The sequence below is a fragment of the Etheostoma spectabile genome, unplaced genomic scaffold (assembly GCF_008692095.1).
Source record: "Etheostoma spectabile isolate EspeVRDwgs_2016 unplaced genomic scaffold, UIUC_Espe_1.0 scaffold00018595, whole genome shotgun sequence".
Lineage (NCBI taxonomy): Eukaryota > Metazoa > Chordata > Actinopteri > Perciformes > Percidae > Etheostoma > Etheostoma spectabile.
This window is the reverse complement of record NW_022604340.1, coordinates 14,285-33,275: the sequence shown is the minus strand read 5'-3', so window position 1 is coordinate 33,275 and position 18,991 is coordinate 14,285. Positions and strand designations below refer to the sequence as shown.

At 43.2% G+C, this 18,991-nt stretch overlaps 1 non-coding gene and 1 pseudogene across 1 annotated transcript; both read left to right on the top strand.

Annotated features, from left to right (window-relative positions):
* Positions 1-11,014: 11,014 nt before the first annotated feature.
* Positions 11,015-11,131, top strand: LOC116681207 (U5 spliceosomal RNA). The gene has a single exon (XR_004329979.1). It is a non-coding gene; the product is annotated as a U5 spliceosomal RNA (small nuclear RNA).
* Positions 11,132-17,019: 5,888 nt separating this feature from the next.
* On the top strand, positions 17,020-17,200 carry LOC116681214 (uncharacterized; annotated as a pseudogene).
* Positions 17,201-18,991: the final 1,791 nt, after the last annotated feature.

The following is an 18,991-nucleotide window of genomic DNA, read 5'->3' as shown; positions in this document are numbered from 1 at the left end:
GAAGTGAAGCGGGGGACGAGGGACAGATCGTACAAGTAGAAGAGGATCTTGTGCCCGAATTGGAGGACATCCAGCAACAAGAGAGGGCTGGGGAAGTCCTGATACCCCGACGTTCAGTAATGGAGAGGCTAAGTCCACCCACTTCCATGCAACTGACTGGTAATCTTGCTGATAATTGGAAGCGTTTTAAGCAAAGATTTAATATATATTTAGCAGCAAGCGGAGCAGGGGGTGAGGACGAAAAATTGAAAGCTCACATCCTTTTGCATGTTATGGGAGAAGATGCTTTGGACATATATAATAGCTTTCAGCTGGATGAAGCTAATCTGACATTAGCAGATCTAATGACAAAGTTTGAAGAGTACTTCGTGCCTAGTCAGAATGTGACATTTGAGAGGTATAAGTTTTTCACCCATGATCAAAAGCAAGGAATACCTTTTGACCAGTACTTAGCAGAGCTTCACATACTAAGCAAAACATGTGAATTTGGCACCCTGAGAGATTCACTAGTGAGAGACAGGATTGTTTGTGGCACAGTGGATAATGCACTTAGAGAAAGACTGCTCAGAGAGACTGGACTTACACTAGACAAGTGTGTCACTATGTGCAGAGCAGCGGAAACCACTCGAGCACAAGCAAAAGAGCTTCGGAGAGGTGAAACTACAGTGCATGCAGTACATAAAGAGCTGAGGAAAAAGACAACATTTACCAACAAAAAGATCAGAAAGAGAAATCTGAAGAATTCAAATGTGGTAAATGTGGAGGCAGCCACAAGCCAAAATCATGTCCTGCCTATGGAAAATCCTGTAACAAATGTGGAAAGAGCAATCACTATGCAAGATGTTGCAAGTCAGCTTTTAAACAGAAAGTTCACGCAGTTGGTGAGGATGAAGAGGAGGATGATGAGTTCATCGTAGATGTGGTACGTGCCCATAAAACAGAAAAAGAGGAATGGATTGTGCCAATAGAGGTGAATGAGACGATAATACCGTTCAAGTTAGATACAGGTGCCCATGTAAACCTGTTATCTTTTGAAGACTATAAAAAATTGACAGTGAAAAGTAAAATTCATCCTATAAAAACAAAAGTGACAGGATACACTGGAGAAGGGTTCCTGTTAAAGGCGGATGCATCGCAACCTTTAAACACAGAGGCCAGCAGATAAGAGCATTGCTGCTGATCGTGGATACGAGTGCACAACCAATTCTGGGACTCAAGACATGTACAAAGCTCAATCTGGTTAAAAGAGTGTTTGTTGTGACATCAGATACTGCAAATGACCATGACTCACTCATGGAGGAGTATAAGGACTGTTTCGAAGGACTTGGATGTCTACCTGGAGAACACAAAATTCGTGTGGATAAAAGTGTGCCTCCTGTTGTGCATCCTTGCAGGAAAATTCCTTTTGCGCTGCGTAGTAAACTGAAAGAGGAGCTAGCGCGCATGGAAAAATTGGAGGTCATCAAGAAAATAGACGAACCAACTGAATGGGTCAGCTCGCTGGTTGTTTTGCAAAAGAAAACAGGTGCTCTGAGAACGTGCTTGGACCCAAGGGACTTGAACAAAGCGATAAAAAGGGAACACTTTAAGTTACCAACCAGAGAAGAAATCATGGCACAGTTTGCGGGAGCTAAATGGTTCAGTAAACTAGACGCTTCGTCAGGGTTCTGGCAGCTGAGGCTGGACGAGGAGAGTTCGAAACTGTGCACATTCAATACACCTGAGGGCAGGTACAGGTTTCTTCGTCTGCCGTATGGTATTTTGTCAGCACCTGAAGTCTACCATAAGACTATACACATGATCTTCGAGCACATACCAGGAGTGGAGACAATGATGGATGACATCATAGTCTGGGGGTCGAATCGAGAAGAACATGACGAAAGACTGAGACAAGTTTTAGACAAGACAAGGGAAGTGAATCTGAAACTTAACAAAGACAAATGTGAGTTTGGAGTGAAAACACTTACCTTTGTGGGAGATGTTGTCAGTGAAGAGGGAGTGAAGCCTGACCCGAGAAAAACGTCAGCAATCAACAACATGGAAAGACCAAACAACAAGATGAGGTCAGACGTTTTCTGGGAATGGTCACCTATCTGGCCAAGTTCGTCCCACAGTTGTCAGCGCAGTCAGCACCTCTCAGGAGTCTTCTTGAACAGAAGAATGAATGGATCTGGTCTCATGAGCAGGAGAAATGTTTTGTGAAACTGAAAGAGACTCTGACACAAGAGCCCGTGTTAAAGTTTTATGACCCAGAAAAGAGAACAAGAATCTCAGCAGATGCGTCACAGTACGGCCTGGGAGCGGTGCTGCTGCAGCAATACGACGAGCAGTGGCTACCTGTCGCCTATGCGTCCAGAGCCTTGACAAGCGCGGAGTCCAGGTACGCTCAAATTGAGAAGGAGCTATTAGCAAGCATGTATGCATGTGAACGCTTTCACCAATATGTCTATGGTCAAGCTTTTGAAGTAGAAACTGACCATAAACCTCTGGTGTCCATCATGTCCAAACCTCTGAATGACTGTCCTGTGCGGATACAACGCATGCTAATCAGGCTGCAAAAATATGACGTGCACATGATATATACACAAGGGAAATACATGTACACCGCCGACACCTTGTCTAGAGCAGTGGATAAAGGGGAACGTACGGACAGCGAGAGCAATGCAGAAATACAGGCATACGTGGACATGATTGTGACAAATCTGCCAGTAACAGCTGACAGAACAGAACAGATAAGGAGAGAGACAAATGCTGACGAAACTATGAAAGAACTCAAGCGTGCGATACTGAAAGGATGGCCTGAAAACAAAAAGGATTGCCCCATGAACATAAAAGACTACTGGAACTGCAGAGCCGAGTTCACTGTGGTAGATGACTTAGTGTTGAAGGGGAGCAAGTTTGTTATTCCATCGTCACTACGTAAACAAATGCTCCAAAAGATACACGAAGGCCACCTCGGAGAAGTCAAGTGTAAACGACGGGCAAGAGAAGTAATGTACTGGCCGAGAATCAACCAAGATATCAGCCAGACAATAGCGTCATGTGAACTTTGTCGCATCCACAGGCCAAAACAACAAGCTGAGCCGCTGATGACTCATCCGGTGCCCCACAGACCTTACTACAAGGTTGGAACTGACCTATTTGACTGTAATGGAAAGAGTTACATAGTGGTCACTGACTACTTTTCAAATTATCCAGAAGTTGGAGCGCTGCAGTCAATATCAAGCAAGGCAGTCATCAGCTACCTCAAAGCTGTCTTCGCCAGACATGGTGTCCCATGTGAAGTGTTTCGGACAATGGGCCTCAGTTTTCCAGCAGCGAGTTTGCTGCCTTTGCCAAAGAATGGGGGTTTCAACACTCTACGTCGAGTCCCACCTATCCCAAGTCCAACGGCTTAGCAGAAAGCTCAGTGAAAACAGTGAAAAGCATGATGAAAAAAGCACAGGACAGAGATGACTTTCAGAAAAGTTTACTGATCTATAGGAGTGCACCTCTACAGAACGGGCTATCACCAGCCCAAATGCTGATGGGTAGACGCATTCGCTCTAACCTACCAATAAATGAAGACCTGCTGACGCCAAAAAGTGCTCACAAAGTAAGAAAAGTAAAGGAGGAACAGAAAGCGAAACAAAAACATTGGTTTGATCGAACGGCAAATCAATTACCGATGCTGAAGCCTGGAGACATGGTGCGTCTCAGGGACATCTCTACAGGCACATGGAGACTAAAGGGACAGGTGGAGGAGGAAGTTGCTCCACGCTCCTACAGGATCCAAGGCAAGGCAAGGCAAGGCAGCTTTATTTGTATAGCACATTTCAGCAACAAGGCAATTCAAAGTGCTTTACACAAAATCAGTTAAACAGATAAAACACAAGTAAAAACAGTTAAAAATCACAAGCATTAAAAACCGGTAAAACACATGAATAGACAGTTAAAAACAAAGAGAAACATAAAACACAAGAATAAAATTTACAGTGCAGCATAAGAAATTTAAAGAAATGATTAGTCATTTAAAGAAAGGCAGCATCAAATAGAAAGGTCTTCAGCCTTGATTTAAAAGAACTGAGAGTAGCAGCGGATCTACAGGTTTCTGGGAGTTTATTCCAGATATGAGGAGCATAGAAACTGAAAGCTGCTTCACCCTGTTTAGTTCTGACTCTGGGGACAGAAAGCAGACCTGTCCCAGATGACCTGAGAGGTCTGGGTGGTTCATAGTGTAGTAGCAGATCAGCAATATATTTTGGACCTAAACCGTTAAGTGATTTATAAACTAGCAAGAGTACTTTGAAATCAATTCTTTGAGACACAGGAAGCCAGTGTAAAGACTTCAGAACTGGAGTGATGTGATCCAGTCTCTTGGTCTTAGTGAGGACTCGAGCAGCAGCGTTCTGAATCAGCTGCAGCTGTCTGATTGATTTTTTAGGGAGACCTGTAAAGACCCCGTTACAGTAGTCAAGTCTACTGAAGATAAAGGCATGGACAAGTTTTTCCAAATCCTGTTGACACATAAGTCCTTTAACCTTGATATATTCTTAAGGTGATAGTAGGCTGACTTTGTAATTGTCTTAATGTGGCTGTTAAAGTTCAGGTCTGAGTCCATGACTACACCAAGATTTCTGGCTTTGTCTGTTGTTTTTAACATTGTTGTTTGAAGCTGAGCGCAGACTTTTAATCGTTCCTCTCTTGCTCCAAAAACAACCACCTCAGTTTTTCCTTCATTTAATTTCAGAAAGTTCTGGCACATCCAGCCGTTAATTTGTTCGATGCACTTAGTCAGTTTTTGTATTGGACTATAGTCCCCTGGCGATAAGGTTATGTAAATTTGTGTGTCGTCCGCATAACTATGGTAACTTATTTTGTTTTTCTCCATAATCTGAGCCAGTGGAAGCATGTAGATGTTAAACAGAAGAGGCCCAGAATGGAGCCTTGCGGAACTCCGCACGTCATATTTGTACGCTCAGATGCATAATTACCTATAGACACAAAGTAATCCCTATTCTTTAGGTAGGATTCAAACCAGTTTAGTACTGAGCCAGAAAGGCCAACGCAGTTTTCCAATCGGTCTAGTAGTATATCGTGGTCGACCGTGTCAAATGCAGCACTGAGATCAAGTAATACTAAGATTGAAATTTTGCCATTATCTGTGTTAAGGTGGATGTCATTAAAGACTTTGACAAGAGCCGTTTCAGTGCTGTGGTGTGGTCGGAAACCCGACTGAAAGGTATCAAAACTGTTGCTTAGTGACAAGAAATGGTTGAGTTGTTGAAAGACTACTTTTTCAATGATTTTACTTAAAAACGGAAGGTTTGATATTGGCCTATAGTTGCTCATTAGTGACTTGTCTAGGTTGTTCTTTTTTAAGAGTGGCTTGATTACTGCAGTTTTCAGGGCCTGTGGAAAGATACCTGAAAGAAGAGATGTGTTCACAATCTGTAGAAGATCAGAAGTCAAACAATTGGAAACATTTTTGAAAAGTCCCGTTGGTAGAACATCAAGGCAACAGGTCGAGGTTTTCAGATGTTGAATAATGTCCTCCAGGTTTGTATGGTTGATCGTGTGAAATTCTGTCATATTGGAACTATTTTTGCTTGAACACTGTGACAACACATATCCTGGACTTGATATGGAGGCACTGACTGTTTGTCTAATCTTTTGAATTTTGTCTTTGAAGAAGGAGGCAAAGTCATTGCAGGCCTTGGTAGATAAAAGTTCAGATGCTACTGGTACTGGAGGGTTTGTTAACCTATCAACAGTAGCAAACAAAGCACGGGAATTATTATTGTTTCTAGAGATAATATCAGAGAAAAAGGACCTTCTTGCATTCCTCAGTTCCAAATTATAAATGCGAAGTCTCTCTTTATAGGAGTTATAATGGACCAGGAGATTTGTTTTTCGCCACCTTCGTTCAGCTTTCCTACACTCTCTTTTTTCTGTTCTCACCAGTAGGACATTTCTCCATGGAGATCTTTTCTTACCAGATACAACTTTGACCTTAGTGGGAGCAATGGCATCAATAACATTTGTGATTTTACAGTTGAAATTATCTACAAGCTCACTGACTGATAGCCCAGAGAGGGCTGGTGTGGAGGAGAAAAGCTGTATAAATGTGTCACTGGTGTTTTCAGTGATATACCGTTTTCTGATTATCTTTGTTTGGACACTTTTGGGCACAGAGATAGTACCGTTAAAGAAAACACAGGAATGATCTGAGAGAGCAACGTCAGTCACCACAACCTTGGAAATGTTCAGACCTTTGGAGACAATCAAGTCCAGAGTGTGCCCCTTATTGTGGGTGGGCTCCGTCACATGCTGAGTCAGTCCATAGTTCTCAAAAACACAACACAGCTCTTTTGTCCCCCTGTCCTGGGGGCTGTCAACATGAATGTTAAAATCACCCGCAATGATTACACAATCAAAGTTAATGCAGATAATAGACAGCAGTTCAGTGAAGTCATCAATGAAGGTTGCACAATATTTAGGTGGCCTGTAGATATTAGAAACATCGCTTGAGGGGAAGATCTTAATTGAAGAGCAACATATTCAAAAGAAACAAAATTTCCATAACATATTTGCGTACAGTGGAATGAGTCATTAAACAAAATGGCGACTCCACCTCCTTTCTTATTCACTCTATTCTCACTCATAAAACTGAAGTTAGGGGGAGCTGACTCGATGAGAACAGCAGCGCTGTTATTATGGTCTAACCAGGTTTCAGTTAAAAACATAAAATCTAGATTGTGCTTAGTAATAAAATCATTGATTAAAAATGATTTTCCTGCCAAAGACCTGACGTTTAGTAAGGCTAGTGTTAGTGTGTTTTCATTTTTGGGACAGGCTGTAGCTGACGAGGAATGGATGCTAAATTTGCTAAGTTTGCAGTTAAGTGCTTATTCACCATTCTTTTCCTATTACCTATCACAACAGAAATTGAGGAAGAATTGAATCCACAGGGCCCGGGCTTGTCTTGAAAAGAGTCATTAGTATCACTAGTCCTGCAGCCAAGGCCCGGCACATATCAGATAGTGCTTGCCAGATTTTGCACACAAGCGTCCTTATCAGTCTGGGGGGAAGGAGTTTTCTGACATCCTGGTAGTGGTGCTTGGCGTTTTACTTTTGCCCGGGGTTGAGCCATGGGGGTAGGAAGGGGTGCATAATTGATGGGGGAAATAAGGGAAAGGGTGTGTGGAGACATCAGTAGAGACAGCGATGAATCCTCAGAAGGTTCGGGGTTGGGAAGGTTTGAGGGGTGCTGGACGGGTGAAGAGGGGAGTGGAGGTTTCGTGTCTCTGCTCTCTGGTCTCCCATGGTCAAATCTTTGCACAGGCGGGGGCTGTGCTGGATCACTGCCGCACTTTGTTGTGTCTTCCTTTGTTTTGTGACCTTGGCAGAGGGAGCAGATGTGTAGCGCAGAAAGTAAAGCAGATTAGAGGTGAACAGCTTTACTCCTGGCTTGTTAAGGGAAAGTCTATCTGCTTTAAAAAGATGTCTGCGCTCCCAGAAAATGTTTAAATTGTCAATGAACTTCAGAGAGTGGACGGTACATTCAGTTGAAAGCCATTTGTTTAGTCCCAACAGTCGGCTGAATCTCTCATCTCCTCTTCTGACTGACGGTATAGGACCACTGATAAACACATTTGCGCTTAGGGGGGTGACTGTGTCAAGCAGTTCCCTAAAGTCCAGTTTCAGCAATTCAGACTGTTGCTTTACAACATCATTTGACCCTATATGCAGAATAATGTTCTTCACAGTTGGGTGTGCTGCCACGATATCTGGGATTTTTGGGTCAAGTCAGACACCATGTCTTTGGGAAAACATAGTATTTTGGTGTTTTTACTGTTTTTAAATCTTTTACAGCAGAGTCACCCACAATCAGGGTTTGAGGCCCAGTTGTTAGCTTTTTACTTTTTGAATTGCTCTCAGTCCTTACCCTGCTGTGTGGTGATGAGACGCAGTCCCGGTCATCAGATGACTGTCCAGCGTCTTGCAGCAGAGGAGCAAATCTGTTATCCAGTTGCACACCAGGTTGTTGGGGGGGCATTTTGTTGCTTATTTTCCCTTTTGCAGCTGTCCACGGCTGTGTCCTACTAGGTACAGGGGTTGAAGAGGCGCTCTGCCCAGATGATAATGCAGGCCAGCCGGTCATATCACAAATCTCAGGGCGCTGTGCCCGGCCCGTTAGTCGTCCTCCCATTTCCCAGGAAAATGATTTACTCTTAGGCTTCGCACCAGACAAGTTCCAGGGAGGACCGCCACTTGTTGATTTATTACCAGTTCCACCCTCCTGTTTCTTTGTAGTCTTGTTGGTGCTAATTAGCCGTGTGTTAGCATACTTCTGTCCATTGTTATGGGTCCATGGTAAAGTGGTGTCATTTCCACAAGATCCGTTAACTTCCACGTTCACTTCTAGAAGGTGAACCTTGGTTTCCAGAAGTGCAATCTTCTGAAGGAGTTTGTAGTAGTCTTCTACGGAGAAAGGAGGCATCTTGCTGCTAATTAGCTTTAGCTACAATCACTGTAGGACAGGCTTGAGCTATTGGTAGGCCACGCTCACGCAGAAAATTTTTAAATATGGCAATAGCCTACTATGTCTACAAAAAATGTATAGTCCAGTGTTTTTGAAGTGTCCAAGAGCCGCTGCTCATAGTTTCTCAGAGGAAAAGCACGATTATCAGCAAAAATATGCAAGCAGAAGCAGGAGCAAGCAGCAAAGCGTCTGCACTGTAAGAAGCAGGAAGACGGAGAATGGAGTGTTTCTGAGGAGGAACCGCACGGATCTTCAACTACAGCTGACTGAGAAGGACAATACAGCACAGGAGACAGTTCAGCGGGACACAGCTGAATCTATGGAGCTAACTGACAGTGGTCTCACAGCAGCGTCTGCACCACCAGCTGTTGAGACACCTTCCAAACTGTCGAAATTGCCAGCTGCTGGAGTACAGGCTAGACCTAAGAGACATGTTCAGCCACCTAAACGGTTGATTGAAAGTTGCTAAAGTTTGTTTAGTTTATTTGGAGGAGCAAAATGCAACATGGACCTTTAAGATGAAAAGAAAAAAAAAAAAAAAAAAAAAAAAAGTTTAAACTGAAACATTTGTTTACATGTATAGTTAAGAACTTGAAGATGGCTATGTTTCTACGGGGGTAAATGTTATTTAGTTATAGAGGTAAAGATTGTTTTATTAAAGGGGGAAAGATGTGATGTTATGGATACATTGGGTTAAGAACTCCATTACCCAGCATGCCACGGTAGTGGAAGCCGGAGGCAGGGTGTGAAATAACAGTAGTAGCCATGCGGGTAGCACAGCAGCGTTGTTCGATGAAAGCTGTTGAGTAAAGTATGTTCAACCAGCAAATACGCCTCGTCTGCTTATTATAAAGTCTAAGCAAAGCAACACAGACCCGGTATTGCAGCATCGCTGGGAACGGTGCACCCATCTTCTGTCTTGTGGAAAAACAATTAACGATGCACGTTGAGCTGCCCGTTGCCAAAACTGTCAATGGACCTGAAGAGCAATTGATATGAGTTGATCAAAAATTGTTATATTTATTGCTGATTTGAAAACTATTTACATGACAGCATCGAGCTTCAGATCAATGGTGTTGTCATGGTAACAAACAAACTATATACAGAACGTTTTGCAACAATTAATACAACACATGCTGTTGCAATTATGAAGTAAAATGTAATGAAAAAGAGTTTTCATATTCAATATAACTTTCTTTTTTTAACTTTTTATTTTTTTATGATCAGTGTGATTTTTTTTTTTTTTTGGTTCTTTTTATTTTTTTTATTTCCACACCAGGTATATGTGTGTGTGTGTGTGTGTGTGTGTGTGTGTGTGTGTGAGTGTGTGAGTAAGAGAGAGACACAGAGAGAGGGGGGGCGGGGGGGCAGCTGACAGTAAAAAAAAAAAAAATCTCCGATGGCAGAGACGCAACTTGAGTCGCATTTAAAACAAGCAGCATGTCTGAAACCCACGTTCACCAGAAATCTACTGGTTACTATGTAAGGACTACAAACCCCACGTTCACCAGAAATCTACTGGTTACTATGTAAGGACTACAAACCCCACGTTCACCAGAAATCTACTGGTTACTATGTAAGGACTACAAACCGAAGTTAAAAACAAACCTGAAGCTGAAGAAACCCTAAACGTTAACGGAACAGATCTGCAGACCGATTGACTGACGGAGCAGGAGAGAGCGAGAGAGAGAGCGAGAGAGAGCGCATTTCTCCATGTTCTGTGTGTGTGTGATTGATCCGAGCGGGTTTGTAGGCGGGGGGGGGGCGCTGTGATTATCACAGAACGCTGCGCGGCCAGTTGAGGAGTTTTATTCAATCCGAGCACGGATATTGACTCATATTACTCGGATAATACTTGTACTCGGCAAAAGTGCTTTAACCGTACCGGATACTCGTTTCAGCCGGATACTCGGATCACCCCTAGTGTATATGCAGTAATATAAAGAAAGTTGATGTCATAATGAATTGTGATGATGACATAATGAATAGTGATGATGACATAATGAATGTGATGATGAATCAAAAGAAAGTTGATGTGTATATGCAGTTGAAATGCACAAATCCCCACGCATCGACCCGGTATTGCAGCGTCACCGGGAACGGTGCACCCATCTTCTGTCTTCTGGAAAAACAATTAACGATGCACGTGAAGCTGCCCGTTGCCCAAACTGTCAACGGACCTGAAGAGACATGGCTGGCAGATTTTACCGCCAGAAATTGTCCTAAAAACTGAATGATCTGTGAAACCTCGTTGGGTTCCTGGTATCAAAACGTTGTTATAATACTTGACAAGATAAAGCCATACAAAAGTGTAGCAAGATTTGCACTTTTGATTGGCAGAAAAACAGCAAGGACAAAATATTGGCCCTGTGACAATGGGGGAATAGGTGAGGCCTTGGATTTGGAAAGCGGCACACCAAGTGAGAATTACCGCGAGGGTTGGGACTGGGAAGACTGGCGTTTTCGGCTGCTCTCGAGAGTGGGCTGTACTTACTCTGGTTTCTCTTCATAACGCACAAGTCTTTCGCCTTTTACTAAAGACTTCCGTGGAGAGGAACGCCTATGAGTTGAAATTATTTTTGGTGGGCTTTGCTGTTTGGCTAAGCCTTTTGTACTTGTGAAAAACAAATATGTTCTCCAAAAGGAACTCAGATTCTTAAATGTAGCCAAAATGTGACAGCATGGGAATATTGCACGTTGGCAGGAGCTTGACCAATTGGGAAAACCAAAATTGCCGTCTTTAACTAAAACTTTTTGTGCTTCCCCATGAAGCGCTTGGACGGGGGTGCTAAGCAGCAGCTGTTATGTCCATTTAAAATTACTGGACCGTGACAACTGAGAACCGTCCGGGGAGGTCGCATCTGACAGCATAGAGGTGGTGGTCATCGCTTCTCGGCCTTTTGGCTAAGACTGCGATCGCCTCCTATGTCCGGACAAAACTTTTGCCTGTTTGTGGCCTAGTTTTGTAGCGGGTTTTTGGAGGATAGTGTAGTCATTCTTTGTGAACAATTTCATCTTGTTTGTAGTTGAAATACTTTCACTGAGGAATTCATTGGTCTAGAGGACTGCTTACTACTCTGTGGGGATTACAACATCGACCAGACCAAACAAGAAAGGTAAGTGCGTTTTAGTATTTATTAGGCAAGCTTTATTTTGCTTTTAAATCAGTGTTTTACCTTATTTTTAGCTTACTTGTTGTTTTTTAGACTTTTTTAGGCATTTTTAGCTTCTTTCATCCCGTTTGAAGTGTGGTGCCTCCACCATGTCGGCCAACCATGCCGGCATGCGGAGGCACCACAGTGTCCGATTTACATTTAACGAAAATGAACCCCTTGTTATATCAAGGCTTGACTTCTCCAGGAGGCTAGTCCAGAAAATCTTGAAATTCAACCCAGAAGACATAAACTGTATCTTGACTTTACCTTTTAATAAAGGTTTTGATATAAGCTTTTGTTCCGCTGCCGTGCTGAGAGAATTTTGGATACGTTTCGAAAATGCAAAACACCAGTTTTCTGCATTTAATGTTGAGAAACTGACTGACAATGCAGCTAAAACTGTAATTGTCAGAATGTTCAATGAAACCGTAAATGCAGATGACATTTGTTTATGGCTGGGCAGATTTTGCACTGTGAAAGGCCAGGCTACCAAGGTGAGAGATGAGGATGGCATTTGGAATTGTGCTTGGAGGGTCCCCATCCAACAATGGCAGGACCCCCAAGGCTTCCAGGGCCTGAAACATCTGCCATCCATGATAGTTCTGGGAACAACAGGGGCTACATCCACTACCAGGGCAAGCCCAAACTCTGCCGCAAGTGTGGTGAGAATGGGCACCTGGCAGAAGCGTGCCAGCAGATTATTTGTGGCAAATGTAGAGAAATTGGGCATACCTTCACGGAATGCACCAATGGCAGGAAGTGCAATCTCTGTGGAGAAACAAACCACCTCTTCAGAGATTGCCCAAAGTCATTTGCCAACAAATTAAAGACGGCAGCAAAAAGAACGGAGAAGGAACAAGATGATTTGTTTGGAGAGCTGTTTGGGCTGGAAAATTCAAATCTCCCGCCAAATCCTGTGATTGGAGGAGAAGGATCAGGGGAGGCGGGAGAAGGGGAGGGGCCTGCAATTGCCCCACCAGTGGTGAACAGGGAGGAAGTGGTGGCAATGCAGGCAGAAGGCGGAGCTAGCCCAGTGGCTGGCTCAGAACAGGAAACTGACCAGTCACAGGGTGATAGTGAGGATGTCCCCCTCCCCAATGCCCAGCCAGGCAAGAGGCTAATTTCAGAATTGTCTTCTGAGTCTCCTGGAGTCTCGGAAAAGAGGGGAAGAGCTGGGACTGACTCAGACAGTTCATCTGTGGAGGGGCCCAGAGTCTTCCCCTCCGATTCACCCATGAAGTCTCATTCCTAAGCATAGCTCTGCAATCAACCCCTAAGGTCTCTAAGCTCAACGCAACCCTGCGTCAGAGGCCAACTCCCAGAGTCCGAAAGGGAAATGGAGTTCAACCCCGTCCTCTCTCACCTGTGAGAATGAAGGAAGAGCCCCATTCACAAGAAATTCAATAATTGTTGTTTTAAATATTTGAAGTCCCTCCCTTTCTGTCTTTAAGATGTCATACTTTTTCTAAACCATACTCATGGCACTCACCTTCTCAACTATCAATGTGAGAAGCGTCAAGTCGAGAGTTAGAGCCCAGACGGTTTTATCCTTTCTTAACTCTTTTAAGTCAGATGTGTTTTTATTACAGGAATGTGGCCTTCCATTTTTAAGCACTACAGGGAATGGGAGGAGTTATGGCCACAAACGTCACTATGGAGCGGGTCAAATGAAAACAAGAGTGATGGAGTGGCCATTTTATAAAAAACCCTCTAGTCTTGGTAAAGGGCAGCACTGTGGTGAGAGATGGTCGGGCACTTTTAACACACCTGACTTTTATGGGGAGGGATTTTAAAGTCTTAAATATTTATGGCTTTAATGACAAGAATGACAGGTATGACCTTTTAGAAGACCTGCAGCCCCACATGCTAGGTAGGCTACCTTTAGTCGTAGGGGGGGATTTTAATTGTATTTTAAGCAAGAACGACAGGAGAAGAACAGGGGATGATTTAAAGCAGACAAGACTTCACTTTTATTACAAAGTATATGTAGCGATTTTAAACTTGTGGACTGTTTTAAAACCATGCATCCCAGAGAGGAGGGCTTCACCTGGTTCAGTAGTGACGGCACCCAAGCCTCTCGCATAGACTACATTTTATCACGTGACTGCCCACCAACCGATGCTAGATTAGTACCTGTTTTCTTTTCCGATCACGCAATGCTTTCCTGCACCTTTCACTCTCTTCCGGTGTGACGGCAGGAAGCGGTCTGTGGAAGCTCAATTGCTCCCTGTTAGAAGACAGGGAGCTAGATAGGCAGTACAGGGAGCAATACAAAGAATGGCAGACCCTTCAAGACTTTTACGATACACGCGCACAGTGGTGGGAAATGGTGAAGGGGAAGACTAAGACTTTTTACAGACAGGCAGGTAAGAGGAAAAAAGATAGGGACAACAGACGCATGATGGGACTGCAGAAACGACTTCAGAGGTATTTTAAATTAATCCAACAGGGAATGGATTTTAATGAGGAAATAAAACAAATTAAAACAGAGATGTCGGTTTTAGCAGAAATTAAAAGCAAAGGTGTCATACTAAGAAGCAAGGAGAGGGAAATAGAGGAAGGAGAGAAGTGCACAAGATATTTTTTTTAAGAAAATCATAAATAAAGGGGGGGGCATGTTAAGACTTAAAAAAGAAAACGGATGCATAGCTAACACAACAGAGGAAATTAAAGAAACTGTCGAAGACTTTTACCGTGAACTGTACACGGAAAAAGCAGTTAATAAGGACACCATGACCGAAGTTTTAAAATCAATTGAACAAGCAAAAAATGACAATGTGCTCTTAACTCAAGATTTTACCATGATTGAACTAAACAACTGTGTAAAAACTTTTAAGAAAGGGAAGTCACCAGGAGAAGACGGGCTTCCCTTGGAATTTTACTTGACATTTTGGGACATTTTAGCACCAGACTTGCTTGTTGTTTTTATGGATTTGAACAACTGGACCGACTTCCTGACAGTTTTAGAGTAGGGATAGTGACGCTTTTACATAAAGACAGAGACAAGACAGACTTGAAAAACTGGAGACCCATCACACTTTTAAATGTCGACTGTAAACTTTTTAGCAAATTATTAGCTTCACGTATGTCCCTGTTTTTAGGAGAGCTGATTCACCCGGATCAAGCCTGTGCCGTCCCGGAGGAAGATCACCGACAGCCTCGTACTGATCCGAGACACCATCTGTTATGCGAGAGACAGAAACATTCGGCTAGTAGTCCTGAATTTAGATTTTGAGAAAGCCTTTGATCGGGTCTCGCACCAGTACCTCTTTCAGGTACTGCAAAAAATGGGGTTCCCAAGAAGGTTTATAGCCTGGGTGGGACTGCTGTACCGGGGGATCAACAGCAAATTCATTGTTAACGGGCATCTGACAGCAGCAGTGGATATAACTGCGGTGTCCGTCAGGGTTGTCCGTTATCTGCCCTCCTTTACGTCCTCTCAATAGAACCGATGGCACAGATCTTGAGAAGGGACCAACGAATCCATGGGGTAAGAGTCCCAGGGAGCGGGGGACTCGAGACAAAATGCATTTATATATGGACGACATCAACATTTTATGCACTGACCTTTTATCTGTCAACAGGACGCTGGACTTGACTGACTGGTTCGGACAGGCCTCTGGGTCGAAGCTCAACCGAAGCAAGACCCAAGCCCATTTTATGGACCATGGAAGGCGACTGAGACGACAGGACTCCCCCTGACTGTGACCCGGACCGACCAAAAAATACTTGGGATCAAGTTTGATAGGGAGGGGGAAGGGAAAACAAATTGGGCAGACAAGGTAGGGAAAGTCAGACAGAGACTAGGATACTGGACACTTAGAGGACTGACTTTAGAAGGAAAGGTTTTAATCATTAAAGCAGTGATTTTACCTTTGCTTTTACTAATCAGTTCTGTTTTTATCCCGCCTAGGAGAACGATTTTAGACCTGGAACGAGCCATCTTTTATTTCTTGTGGGGCTCTAAGTGGGAAAGACTGAAACGAAGCGTGATGAAGAAGCCAAAGGAGGAAGGAGGAAAAGGAGTGCCTGACCTGTACTTGTTTTTAGGGAGCAGATACACCGCCCTGCACATTTTATCCGCCACAGCCCCATCCAGTAACCCCAAGACCGCAGCGATGACAAGGTTCTGGATGGGGTCGTACCTCAGGAAAATCAAGATTTTACCCACAGACCTCAGAGTTCCAGTGTCTTTTAACCTGCCACCAGCTTACGCTTTTATCCAGTCATTTTTAAGGCATTTTAACCTTGAGCAGGAGGAGTTGCAGGTTTTAACTACTCACCGCTCTCTCATTTCTGTTGTGCAGGAGCGGGAACCAGTGAGTCCAGTGCGCGGGCTCGCATTGGGCGAGCCCTCAACAGTTTGGCGCAACGTAAACCATCCCGCTCTTCCAAACAGACTCCGGGACCTGTCATGGATGGTGGCTCACGAGATCCTCCCGGTCAGGTCCGTAATGCACTCCCGGGCATGTCGGCGCACGCAACTTGCCCCCGACCAGGTTGTGGCGCGCCTGAGTCGGTGAGGCACCTGCTCTGGGAGTGCAGCGCTGCCGTAGAACAGTGGGCAATGGCCGGCTCCTTGCAATTCCCGTACTTGCCAGCAAGGGAGGTCCTTACACCACAGCTGGTGCTGTACGGGGTGAGCCAAGGAAAACAGATACCAGCACGAACATTTGCCAAACAGTGGCTCACCCTAGCCGCCATCAAAGACGCCATATGGACCTCCAGAAACTTGCTGGTAAGGAAGCACATGCAGATCCCCCCCGAGGCTGTGATCCGGATGGCCGCAGCGACGGTCCGAATGGCCGGAGCTGCAGGCGGCGGGCCTAGGACACAGCCTCAAAGAAGAATCGCCTCTGTGCCCATTCGGACGAAGGAGCCGGAGCCACACAGTACAAGTTCAAAGCAGCGGCGGCCTGACCCTCCGGGTGAGGTCGGTGGGAAGGAGCTACAGGGTGAGGGTCTCCTCTGAGCACCTCGACAGGATCCCGAGAGACCAAATCTGTTTGGGGGAGCGGAATGAGTTCCCACTTGGTAGGGACTCACCCCACTCCTGCACAACAGTGGACTTTTTATTCATAACATATGCGCTCCCTGCTGAGGAGTTTTTAACATAGACACTCATTTACATTGAAAACCTTTATACCTTTTAATCTATGACAATGTTATCTGTAATGCATTTTTAAAGCAATTGTTTTGGATGTTTTATGGATTATTTATGTATAACGCATCTCTTGAAGGTTGTTTTGGATGTCTTATGGTTTATTTATTGACTTGTTGTATTTTAAAAGGTAACTTTCATGTGACATGTTAAATGACAAAAGTATGAAATGAGTGTCAATAAATTCTTTTCAAAAGAAAAAAAAAAATCTGTTCTTATCAGTTTAATATCTGATATGTCCTCTATCAGGGGACAACATATTAAATGGATTTTTAGCAATGGGAGTTGAAAAGGGGCTTGCTCAGTTCACTCCACGCATCGACCCGGTATTGCAGCATCGCTGGGAACGGTGCACCCATCTTCTGTCTTGTGGAAAAACAATTAACGATGCACGTGGAGCTGCCCGTTGCCCAAACTGTCAATGGACCTGAAGAGACATGGCTGGCAGATTTTACCGTCAGAAGTTGTTTTAAAAACTGAATGATCTGGGTTCCTGGTATCAAAACGTTGTTATAATACTTGACAAGATAAAGCCATACAAAAGTGTAGCAAGATTTGCACTATTGATTGGCAAAAAAACAGTAAGGACAAAATATTGGCCCTGTGACAATGTGGGAATAGGTGAGGCCTTGGATTTGGAAAGCGGCACACCAAGTGAGAATTACCGCGACGGTTGGGACTGGGAAGTAGTAATATACTGGGAACTGCTAAGTAGCAGCTGTTATGTCATTTTAATGAAAAAGAAAGTTGATGTGTTTATGCATAAATAAAAAAGAAAGTTGATGTGTTTATGCATTTATTAAAAAAAAGTTGATGTCATAATGAATTGTGATGATGACATAATGAATAGTGATGATGACATAATGAATGGTGATGATAAATCAAAAAGAAAGTTGATGTGTATATGCAGTAATGTAAAAGAAAGTTGATGTGTATATGCATTAATCAAAAGAAAGTTGATGTGTATGTGCATTAATATAAAAGAAAGTTGATGTGTATATGCATTAATCTATAAAAAAGGGTGATGTCATAATGAATAGTGATGATGACATAATGAATGTGTATATGCATTAATCAAAAAAAATTTGATGTGTATCTGCATTTATTAAAAAGAAAGTTGATGTGTATATATAAATCAAAAAGAAATTTGATGTTTATATTAATATAATAGAAAGTCGATTTGTATGTGCATTAATCTAAAACAAAGTTGATGTCATAATGAACTGTGACGATATAATGAAAAGAAAGATGATTTGTATATGTATTAATGAAAAAGAAAGTTGATGTGTATATGCATAAATCTAAAAGAAAATTGATGTCATAATGAATAGTGATGATGACATAATGAATGTGTATATGCATTAATCAAAAAGAAATTTGATGTGTATATGCAGAAATCAAAAAGAAAGTTGATGTGTATATGCAGAAATCTAAAAAAAACCTTGATGCGTGTATGCATTAATCTAAAAGAAAGTTGATGTGTATATGCGTACATCTAAAAGAAAGTTGATGTGTATACAGTGGTATGAAAAGTGTTTGCCCCCTTCCTCATTTCCTGTTCCTTTGCATGTTTGTCACACTTAAGTGTTTCGGAACATCAAACCAATTTAAACAATAGTCAAGAACAACACAAGTAAACACAAAATGCAATTTGTAAATGAAGGTGTTTATTATTAAAGGTGAAAAAAAATCCAAACCATCATGGCCCTGTGTGAAAAAGTGATTGCCCCCTAAACCTAATAACTGGTTGGGCCACCCTTAGCAGCAACAACTGCAACCAAGCGTTTGCGATAACGTGCAATGAGGCTTTTCCAGCGTCCTGGAGGAATTTTGGCCCACTCATCTTTGCAGAATTGTCCTAATTCAGTTACATTAGAGGGTTTTCGAGCATGAACGGCCTTTTTAAGGTCATACCACAACATCTCAATAGGATTCAGGTCAGGACTTTGGCTAGGCCACTCCAAAGTCTTCATTTTGTTTTTCTTCAGCCATTCGGTGGTGGACTTGCTGGTGTGTTTAGGATCATTGTCCTGCTGCAGAACCCAAGTTCGTTTCAGCTTGAGTACACGAACAGATGGTCGGACATTCTCCTTCAGGATCTCTTGGTAGACAGCAGAATTCATAGTTCCTTTTATCACGGCAAGTCTTCCA